This window comes from Sphaerodactylus townsendi, linkage group LG07 (assembly GCF_021028975.2).
Source record: "Sphaerodactylus townsendi isolate TG3544 linkage group LG07, MPM_Stown_v2.3, whole genome shotgun sequence".
NCBI lineage: Eukaryota > Metazoa > Chordata > Lepidosauria > Squamata > Sphaerodactylidae > Sphaerodactylus > Sphaerodactylus townsendi.
This window is the reverse complement of record NC_059431.1, coordinates 11,453,858-11,466,117: the sequence shown is the minus strand read 5'-3', so window position 1 is coordinate 11,466,117 and position 12,260 is coordinate 11,453,858.

Below are 12,260 nucleotides of genomic sequence, written 5' to 3'. Positions count from 1 at the left end.
TATACAGGTCACAGAGTTCAAGTTTTTTCTGAATGAAATACAGGCCCTTTCTGCACAGCATTCCCAAAACATTTGTAAAACAATGTCAATCCCCCCACCTTTTGCTCTCACCCACCCCCTTGAAACCATCCCTGGCAGCCATTTTCTGATTTCCCTGTTTTTTTCACCAGTGTGCACACAAATCGGTGCCTCCTGCTTCACAGACTCACGCTGTCATTCGTCTGTAGCCGATGCTGTGAAGATTACGCCTCACAAAATATAAAAAATGCTCTGACATGCTCCAAAAACAGGGCAAGGAGCTTCTGTAAGCAAGGAGTGAGCTCCAAAAAATGGCTTCTTAAAGAGACAGCATCTAAATAAAATGCCCAGCTTCCCAAAGAAGCAGCCAGTGAGGAGCAGCGATTGGCGTGGGAGGGTTAAAGAGCTTGTGTATCTAATCCTGGAGGAGCCGGGGTTTGATTCCCCGCTCTGCCGCCTGAGCTGTGGAGGCTTATCTGGGGAATTCAGATTAGCCTGTGCACTCCCACACACGCCAGCTGGGTGACCTTGGGCTAGTCACAGCTTCTTGGAGCTCTCTCAGCCCCACCCACCTCACAGGGTGTTTGTTGTGAGGGGGGAAGGGCAAGGAGATTGTAAGCCCCTTTGAGTCTCCTGCAGGAGAGAAAGGGGGGGATATAAATCCAAACTCTTCTTCTTCTAAATCCAAAATTATCTCTAGAAAGGAGGATGCATTTAAAACGTTTTGAGGCTGGAAATAAAGCTGTTTTTGCGGGGGGGGGGGGAACTATGAGGAATTCCATCCCAAAATGTTTGTTTTTTTAGTCCTGAAAATGTTTTATTTGTGCTGTGCAGAAAAGGCCACAGATCACCTGAGAATGGAACTTAGATATCTATGGCCCGGTTTCTCTTGCTAATTTTTCTGTTAGCCTTGCAACACGTTTGCTGCTTTCATTTAGCAAGATCCCAAACAACACCGGTTATACACAATAAAGGATAAGACGGAGAGATGATTGTAGGTTGGATTCTTTTAACCGTTCGTGGAAAGGGTGCCGTTTTTGTGGATTTCCCCTTCCCATTGCAGATCCTGAGTTTGTCTCCCCATGTTGTTCTAGAAGGGAGGTAACAGGTCCCCTGTAGGAGCAAAATTAAAACTACACTGGGAGAAGGGTGGCCAGGAAGTTCCGTTCTGCGAACGGAAGTGCCTTCCTTTTGTGGAAACCATCAGCAAGATCCAACCTCTTTGTCCCTCGACTCTACTGGTGCTAGCAGCGCTAGCGTGGTACCTACCCGCATTCCACTATTTCCCCCTTTCAAACATTATTCGTGCAATCCAAGCCCACAGTTGTGGCTGCAACCATTCCACAAAGTTAACAGGAAAAAAAACGACCCTTTGCAACCTAGCCTTTTTTGCATGGATTGTTAAGGCCATAAAGTTGGGTGAGCGATTCCGAACAGGGCGATGCTCCATACCTGTGGTCAGGAACCAAGCTGTTTTTACACGTCGAGGAAATGTCGTACTTTGACTTGCACTAATTGCTGTAGAGCAGTACGTTATTTAGATTCCTTTCTTTTGATTTATTTTTTGAGGCTTGTGGCAGGAAGCAACTTGCAAATGCCCCATCGGTTAACAAAGGCCTGTAATTGTACCTGTTGCACATTTTTACAATTCATGGACAAAATAAAATATTATCTGAAATCAACCAGTGCCCTCTAGAATGTGGATGTGATGGACCTCAGCATCTCTCAACAGTCTTTCTCTTCGCTAGCTTCAACTTCTGGCTTCTAAACCTTTTAAATCTCTTGTACGCTGAGGAGGGGTTGGTACGTATGAACCCTGAACAATACGAAACTCACTTCCAGTACATGCTGGCTGGGGGCAGTGACATCCCTGGTTGTGATGCTGTAGCTTAACGTGCTTATCTTCTCCCCTTCTCTGTCATAGAATCATGGATGAGACCTCTAGGGTATAGGTGTCAAACTCGCGGCCCTCCAGATGTTATGGACTACAGTTCCCATCATCCCATGCCAGCATGATGCTGGCAGGGGATGATGGGAGCTGTAGTCCATAACATCTGGAGGGCCGCGAGTTTGACACCTATGCTCTAGGGCCATCAAGTCCAACCCCCTGCCGTGCAGGAACACACAATCAAAGCACTCCTGACAGATGGCCATCCAGCCTCTCTTCAAAACACTCCAAAGAAGGAGACTCCACCACACTCTGAGGTAGTGCATTCCACTGTCGAACAGCCCTTACGGTCAGGAAGTTTTTCCTGATGTTTAGGTGGAATCTCTTCTCCTTCACCTTGAACCCATTACTCCGGGCTCTAGTCTCTGGAGCAGCAGAAAACAAGCTTGCTCCCTCACCAACATGGCACCCCTTCAAATATCTAAATATGGCTATCATGTCATCTCTTAACCTTCTCTTCACCAGACGAAATATCCCCAGCTGCCTCAGTCTCTCCTCGTAGGGCATGGACTCCAGGCCTTTGACCATTTTGTCCTCAGAGGTGGGATCCAGCAGGTTCTCACAGGTTCCCAAGAGTAGGTTACTAATTATTTGTGTGTGCCGAGAGGGGGTTACTAATTGGTGATTTTGCCATGTGATCTTTGCCTTAGTTACGCCCCTCCTCTCAGCAGTAGCGCGCAGAACTTGAAGCAGTCTAGCAGGAGGTGCACCGGCGCGCGTAAGGCAGCCTGTGCCTGCGTGCATTTGTTTCCCGCCCAAGGACCGATGCAGCGGCTACGTCCTTGCCACAGCCCCGCCCAGGAATGCCCCGCCCCTGGAATGCCCAGCCACGCTCCCATTGTACCCTGCCCAGCCCCATTGGCGCTACGCCACAGTTTGAATCCCACCACCATGGGGACCTGTTACTAAAATTTTTGGATCCCACCACTGGGTGGTGAGTGGGGAAGGCAATGAGATGAGTGGGGAAGATGAGTGGGGTAGATGAGTGGGGAAGGCAATGGCAAACAACCCCATAGAACATAACTTGCCTAGTTAATGTTGTGATGTGACATCACTTCGTGGGTCAGTAACGACCTTGTCTTGTGCAGGGGGACTTTACCTACAAAGCCCTATAGACTATATATTTTCAGTAGATAGTAACTTGTTCACTGCATCCCTCTTTTTAGAGTTTTTCAAAATTTGATTTCATTTCATAGGTTGAAAGGCAGTTTTATATAAGAGAGGTTGGTACCCAGGTCTGCCAAGTAAACATCGTGATGGGATGTCACCCCGTGGGCAGGGACATACTGCCCAGGGGGACATAATGCGGTCAAATGTCCCTGGATTGTGGCCATTTAGTCACGTGGGGGGGGGGGGGCAGAAAATCACCCACACACTTCCTCCTCCCCCCACCCCGGTCCATATACTGGCTTCAAGACCTGGTGCAAAAAAAGTTATTTGGTCATGGTGGGGGAGGACGACTGCCCATATGGGAGGGCGGCGGGGTGGTGGTGGAAAACTCAGCTTTTGCACTGGACTACATTTTCCCTAGATACGCCTCTGCCCAATTAGTCAGTAATGTTCCGGTACTTGCACAGGGGACTATCTTTACTTACACACTCTCAGCTTAACTGACCTCCCAGGGTTGTTGTGAGGACTCAGTAAAGAAGAGAAGGATACTGTCAGCCACTTAAGGTCCCAGTAGGGAAGAAAAGTCAGGTATAACTAAAGTAAACACATAAAACCTGCCATTGAAGCCCCTGGACACGTAACTGTGCTGAGCAGCACGGCTCTTTCCCGCCATCTATTGGTCAAAGTATGTGAAGTGTTTCAAATTTGCTGGTGAGGTCGGATTGTACAGTGTGTAGAAAGACTATACACAGAGGTGGGATCCAGCAGGTTCTCACAGGTTCCCGAGAGTAGGTTACTAATTATTTGTGTGTGCCGAGAGGGGGTGACTAATTGTGGACGATTTGCTAATGCGATTTTTTGGCTCACTTATGTACCTCCTCTCAGCAGTAGCGTGCAGAACTTGAAGCAGTCTAGTGGGAGGTGCACCGGCGTGTGTAGCAGCCTGCATCTGCGTGCATTCATTTCCTGCCCAAGGACCGGCACTGGTCTAGATTTTCCCTAGATATGCCTCTGCCCAATTGGTCCTTGCCACAGCCCCGCCCAGGAATGCCCCGCCCTGCCCCCAGAATGCCCGGCCACACGCCCCCTCGCCATGCCCTTAGCCAAGCCCTACTGGCTCACGCCACAGTTTGAAGCCCACCACCAGGGGAACCTGTTACTAAAATTTTTGGATCCCACCACTGACTATACAGATGATGCCGCCTTTGATTGTCACATCACTTTCCTGCCCGCAAGCTGAGTTGCGGCAGCATCTCTCCAGGGTCACTTCCTGCCATGCTACCTGTACTGAATTGGAGGAAGTGAACGGGAAACTTCCTGTGCATGAGATGAGGTCTGCTGTGGAACTCTGGGCCCTCCCCAAATAATTCTACACTTTGGGGTCCAGGAATCTCGTGCCTGGTGTTGGACTCCCCACCCCTGGAAGGGGTTAATGGAAAATCTGGGCGCTGTCTGCACAGGTACTCCAAGATGAACTTTGGGATTCAAAATGCCACTATAAGACTTTGACTAACGTCATGAGAGTCCCACCACGGTTGGTCCAAGTCCTCCAGAAAAGTCCACAATAAAATAAATTAAGGCAATTAAGCCATTAAATGTCTCTAATTGGCTCCTGTTCCCAGCCAGTGTGCATTGAAAACAGCTGTTCCGAGGTAGCTGAGTAAAATGCAACGGGACCAGCAAGCCAAAGTAATGCTAAGCAAGGCAGGTAGTTGGGGCTGGATGCTATGGCTCTGCTCCAACATCGGTTTGAAGTAGGATTGCCAGCAGTGAGTTGGGAAACACCTGGAATTTGGGGGGGGGGTGTGTGCCTGAGAATGGCCAGATTGGGGAGGGGAGGGTCTTTGATGGGTTGCCGTGCCATAGAGTCTACCTTCGGAAGCAGTCATTTTTTCCAGGTGTACTAATCCCTTGAAGATCAGTTGTAATCCTAGGAGACCTCCAACTACCACCTGGAGGTTCAACCATCAGACAATGGGGTAGGTGCACCTAAAGCTTAAATCGAGGCCTTTCTGCACCAAAATGCATAAAGGTATAACAACACCTGTAAGTCTTAATTTTGCACAGCCTCTCAAATAGCTGTGTCTCTTTCAGTGGTGGAGAGGAATCAAATGCATTGCAAAAGCTGAATAATGTGGATTTACTCCTTTGGGAGTAGGAACAGTACGGCAGAGGCGTAGCTCCAAGGGGGAAGGGTGGTGTGCAATGCTCCGGATGCGCGCCCTGTGGGGGTGTGGCGGGGGTGTTCCGGGGCAGGGGATGCACTGGTGCACCCGAGCTTTCCGCCTCTTGCCCTTATATGCCTCTGCCGGTATCAATTAGTGGCGATTATCACCTCTGCACTTGGAAATTCCTAGAGCTTTGGGAGTGGAGACTGGAAGGATGATTTTGGTGGAGGGATGCTAGAAAAGGGTCATTCCAAAGGCCCGGATGGCCTTTGTGGTCTCTTCCAACTCTATGGTTCTATGACTCCCGGCCTGGAGCCAGCAACTCTACATGTCTGTGTCAAATGGAAGCTGCCGACGTGTGCTTTGTTCTTTGTGTTCTTCTCCTGCTTCGGGAGCAGTCGAGGTTCAAGTGGAAGTCAGGCTCCTTCTAGAGGCTCCTTCCAGGCCAAGAGGCAAACGCGGGTTGTTCTATGTAAATGCCTGATGGGGCCGATGTTTTCAACGATCCAAAAAGGTAAAACGACTGGTTCGGTGGATAAGAGAAGAGCGGGGAAAGGGATACTCTAAAAACGCATATACAAAGCAAAGGAAATTATCTGTGTGCTGGCAGGAACTGGTTGTGAAAGAGGAAGGATTCTCTTCAAAAGAGAATGACAAAAATAAGTGCGGAAAAACCCTCCTGTTTTAATATTTTTTATTATTTCATAAAAACAATATGATATATATGAGTAATACAGGTAGGAAAACAAACAAAATCACTCCTTATCTTAATGGGGGGGGGGTCTACGATGCAGGGATAAATAAAAAAGAAATAACATTGTTATACAAGCTAGAAAAAGAGAACATATCTCTATTCCATACTTAATTACTGAACGTTTAATTATCACCACTACCCCTCCTGTATTCAACCCTATCTAATACTTTCAAAAGGAGGTCTTTGATTATAATTAAACAATCACCACTATCTTTAAGAGTGCAATGTCAACATTAGCCCAAATAAACTCAAAAATACACTAGTTGCACTCTGGCTGTGTCTAATCTTGTATATTCATCTTACATATAATTAAACAACTTAACACTTCTATTTTGTATTTTACATTTTCCTTATTTCCTCTGACAAAGAAGTTCTTAAAGGAGTACAGCATAGAAGTCTCTCCAACTCCTTATAACTAGAAACATGGAATAATCCACTTAGTCCATTTCAATTTCTTTGTTGTTTTCCAGAAACAAAGCTTCAGTTCCATATAGTCCATATTCCAATTCTGTAGGTTCTACATAAAAACGTCTTGTGCGTATAGAACGTTTTTGGTGCGTCTTCCTCTTGCTACAGAGGACAGTAACAACTCCTCCTACCCACTTCTTGTGTCCCTATACTGTAATCTGGAGGGGAAGTCAGGGGCGTAATACTTGAAAAACCCTCCTGAGCTATGGATGACTAGGGATAAAAAGAGGGGGTTGCCTTAATCGGATCTAGCATTCGTTCCTATGGTTGGCAACCTCTAGGCAGGTACACAATCAGAAATGCGTTGCATCCACCGCTTTTATGTGCTCAAAAATGTGTATCAAACAATAAAGTGCATATATACAACAGAACAAGTGCAACAATGATGCTATACAACCACACTTTATGTACTCAATATCTTCAAGAACAGAGTTTTTGGCTATAACTGTGACAAGTCTTAGCTGTAAAAGTATCAGCATTCGTATAGAGTATTCTCAGTTTATTATCTGCATTAACGTGCTGTATTATCAACGTGATGAAACAATGTCCTCTTGTATTGAATCAATCTACGGAGTATCAGAGAATCAAGCGAATCTGTCTGTGCGGAATATTCAACTTGATTCTCTGATACTCCGTAGATTGATTCAATCAATACTTTTACAGCTAAGACTTGTTACAGTTGTAGCTAAAAGCTCTGTTCTTGAAGGTATTGGGTACATAGAGTGTGGTTGTATAGCATCATTGTTGCACTTGTTCTGTTGTATATATGCACTTTATTGTTTGATACACATTTTTGAGCACATAAAAGCGGTGGATGCAACGCGTTTCTGATTGTGTATTAGCTTCAACGTTGCATCTGTTGATTGATTGAACCTCTAGGCAGGGCCTGGAGTTGTCTTCAAATTACAACAGGATCTCAAGACCACAGAAATCACTTCCCCTGATCAGATCAGAAAATGGAAGGTGGGCTCTATAGCATTGTACCTCATGGGGGTCCCTTCTGTTTCAGGCAGGTCCCATCCCCAAATCACCAGAAATCACTAGTGTTGGCAGCCCTGGCACCGAAGAGTACATTGCTACACGCACTTGTTTTGCCAGCAAGTCACAGCTGAGTGATGGCAGTGCCCAAGTTTATCAAGGGAAGAGGCAATCAGGGATGCTTTGTCATAGGCTGCTCTTCACCTCAAGGATCCCAAGAGAGTGGTCGAATCCCCACTTGAAATTTGCACGCAGATCCAAACCTGTTCATTGTGAAACCGTGTCCTCTTCATCGGAGTTTCTCCCTCCCCACCACAGCGAGCACACAGTAGACATACCCGGTTGCAGAACTCTTAGCAATCCCCACTACCAGGCGAAGCTTGGCCAGCCAGTCTCCCCTGATTATTGGCATGCCTTGATGGGGCGGGAGACCTTTCCCACTGGGCTGAAACATTACATTGTGAGGAGCTGTAATTAAAAAAAACCTAACGATAGAAGAGTTTAACGAGTTAACTGTGCAAACCAGTTAATGCCGTTACCTCCGTGTAATAAATTATTATGCGCATTCAAAGTTACACATTTTAGCGCTTGCATGCGTCCCCTTCTGCTGGCCGCATCGCAAAAGTGAAAAGCAAAACCAAAGGAAAGGTATGCTTGTAGCGCGATTCGCCTTCGGGATTGTTTGCCTGAATTCCGTGTCACACTCCAGGGCGGGAAACGAGTCAGGGTTTCAACCCTCATCCCTCCCCTCGGATCAGCTCTAAACAGTGTTAATGGGAACTATGCCACTTGCAACCAGGTCCTGCTGGAACGCGGATTAATGGGTAGAATGAGCCCCAGAAACAAAATCTGCCACTCAAACCTGGTTAGTTTGTGTTCTGAAACCTGGCTAAGATGGTAGTGGGGATTCGACCAGTGTGTGACTGGCCCAAGGTCACCCAGGTCACCCAGCAAGTTTTCAAAGCACAGTGGGGATTTGAATCTGCGTTTCCCAGATCCTAGCCCATCACCTTCACCACTACGCCATGACAGCTCTCTGCTACACACACGCGGGTCCTGAAATTAACTTCATGGATTGTGCATGAGCCAGAATGGAAGGGAGAGGATCAAGAGACGTAGCAGCGCATGCACAGTAAAGATGGATTTGAATAGAAGAACAACAGGAAAACAACGGCACTTCTTGTGTGGGGGTATGCCGGGGGTGGCTTTTACATTGCCCTTCGGCTTTATTTTTGGTCAACTACTTCTCTATAAAGTCACATACTGTGACGGATTATTTGCACATGGTGCTGTATGCTATGGATTTTGGGATCAGATTTTGTGAGCAAATTTTTTGGAAGCTGGAAGAGTCCTTTCGGTTGCTTCAAAATGTGGGATCCTCAGCACCTCCTCACGCAAAATAGATGAGTTTACATAATATATACACAAATATTGGCGCTGAGGTTTGCTTGTTTTCATCTCCGTGACATACATGACGAGGGTCAAGTCAAGTCTAAGATTCCCAGATACTCAGGGGAAGAGGAGGACCAGCCCCAAGATTGTTTTCGTGCCCTGATTCTTCATGCCCTGCTTCAGGAACTGCCGGAGATAGACAATTATAATGAAGTGGCACTTCTATCTATCTATCTATCTATCTATCTATCTATCTATCTATCTATCTATCTATCTATCTATCTATCTATCTATCTATCTATCTATCTGTCTGTCTGTCTGTCTGTCTGTCTGTCTGTCTGTCTGTCTGTCTGTCTGTCTGTCTGTCTGTCTGTCTGTCTGTCTGTCTGTCTGTCTGTCTGTCTGTCTGTCTGTCTGCCTGCCTGCCTGCCTGCCTGTCTGTCTGTCTGTCTGTCTGTCTAGACAGACAGACAGACAGAAACCCCCCCACACACATATACACACACACACACACATATATACATATACATATACATATACATATACATATACATATACATATACATATACATATATATACATATACATATACATATACATATACATATACATATACATATACATATATATATATATATATATATATATATATATATATATATATATATATACATATACATACATACACACATACATATATATACATATACACACACATATATACACAGTTATATACACACACACACACACACACACACACACACACACACACACACATATATACATATACACACACGCACACATAAATAAATAATAAATAAATAAAATACAGCATGTGAGGAAATGGCTCCTTCCTTCTCCCCCTCCCCCTTTTTTACTCCCCTTCTCTGAGCAGATATCATAGATTTGGAGGACTTAAAAATGCTAGAGGCACATTGGGAAGAGATACCTGACCTAGGAGGAAAAGATAAACCCAGACTGACCCTGAGAGACGGTTGGGGCTGGAGAACTGATAAAACTCCTGGGAGCAGGGAGGGGTGGTCTCTTCTAGCTGGGTCACTGAGGAAGCAGACTGTATGCCTGGGTTCTGGAGAGAGCAGCCATTTTGGGACCTGTGCTTGCCCAGGGAGCTGAGCCAGTCTTCCAGGTAATGGGAACTCTGTGAGGATTGCAACCTTCTCAGCTTCAGAGCCTACCCTGTTGTGACAGTGAGTAGGGTACGTAGAGAAAGAGGGATAGAAGAATTGCGTTTATATCTCCTTTGTTTTGGAAACCCTTGCTCAATCTGGTGCTGTGCTAAAACATACTTGCAACTATTCTATTTTTAATAAATACTTTTGAAACTTACCGTATATACTCACATATAAGTCGACTTCTTCAGCACATTTTTGTGTTGAAAAAGCCCCCCTCGACTTATACGCGAGTGAGGTGTATTAAAATTTTTTTTTAGGGTTTTTAATTTGTCGGCCGCCAGGGGGCACAGTTTTTAGGCTAGCTGCACCAAAATTTCAGGCTATCATCAGGTGACACTCCTGATGATACCAGCCAAGTTTGGTGAAGTTTGGTTCAGGGGGTCCAAAGTTATGGACCCCCAAAGGGGTTACCCCATCCCCCATTGTTTCCAATGGGAGCTAATAGTAGATGGGGCTATATTTTGAGGGTCCATAAACTTTGGACCCCCTGAACCAAACTTCACCAAACGTGGGTGGTATCATCAGGAGGGTCTCCTAAAGATACTCTGAAATGTTGGTACCGCTAACATAAACATTCTTCCCCTGACAGGCACCCTCAAAATTTCCCCAGATTCTCCCTTTAAATCACACCCCCCCACTTCTGAGTGGATTTAAAGGGAGAATCAGGGCTTACAGAGCTAGTTTACTGTTTTTCTTTGAAATAAATATTCAAAAACATTTAACCTACTGATGCCTCAATTAATGTAATTTTATTTGTATCTATTTTATTTTTGAAATGTACCAGTAGCTGCTGCATTTCCCACCCTCGACTTATACGCGAGTCAATAAGTTTTCCCAGTTTTTTGTGGTAAAATTAGGTGCCTTGACTTATATGCAGGTCGACTTATACACGAGTATATACGGTAGATGTGGGGAACAGCATGAAGAAATGTATGTTTAAAACAAGTCAGTGAAACTCAACTATACCATCCCGAGGCGCATGCTAGAACTAGCCCCTCGTAAAATCCAGCAGCTTGAAATCATGGTAAACACACAATTGGCCATTGTAAAAAAATCAGCAAGAGGGAAGGCAGGGCAAATTCATGCACCTAATTCAATTGCCTGTGAGTTCGCTACGTTCAGCCTGGATGACTAAAACCAAACCAGAAACAATGTCTCACCCAAAGAACAGGACCTGGGTGGGGTGGGGTGGGGGGAGATGGGAATATTGTGTGCATTTTGACAGCAATTCCAGGAAAAAAGCAGAAGTGATATCAAATCACTCTAGGCAACACCAGAAACTCTAAACCATGGAATTTCCCACAATTCCGAGAATAATGTGACTTCATTTCCGGCTTTCTCTAGGAAGTGATGTAGGGCCCTGGTGTCTCTAGGGAGCCTGTTCCACCATGTAGGGCCCAGGGCCATAAAAGCCCTGGCCCTCGTAGAAACCAGCCGGATATCTTTCAGGCCAGGGATCTACAGTAGGTTTCCCTCTGAGGAGCAGAGGGACCAGATGGGGCAGTACGGGGAGATGTGGTCCCTTAGATATGTAGGCCCTGAGTCAATGTGGATGAAGCCCTGAGAGGTTCCAACATGACTGAAAGGAGGTTTGGGAGGAGTCCATAGGAGGCAAAAACTCATCTGCCCATGGAGGGGGTGGAAAATTCAATTCTGGGGGGACCAAAAACTCAGTTCAGGGGGGGGGGGTGCAGAAAACTCAGTTCGTGCCCTGGTCTCCATTTTCTGTCGATACGCCACTGGTACAATGCCATGCCATGCTCTCCAAATCAGCCATTTTTTCCAGCGATGTTGTCTGGAGATCAATTGAAACAGTGTGAGATCTCCAGGAGCAACCTGGAGATTGGCAACTCTCTCCATGAGAGTCTCTGGCCCTCAGAAAGGATTTTCAGGACAAACTGCTGTTTCCAGGGAGAAGGAGAGATACAATCCGTTCTGCTAACATCTTTAGGGGATCCCACTCAGAAATCACACATATCTATTATGTATATACTTCCTTATCAGTGTGCATATATAATCGAACTGTCCCTTATATATATGTTTTGAACCCTTCCGTCTTTCGCATCTGCTCCTGATATTGCACAGATGGTGTAGGGAATGGGGGTAAATCTCGCAGAGATGCTAATCTGTTCAAACATATGCTGAGTCCGTTCTGGGATGGTAGAAACCAGAACTGGCCCATCCTGTGGTATCTGACATCCCGGCGTAAATTGGCTTATTCTTATCTCCCT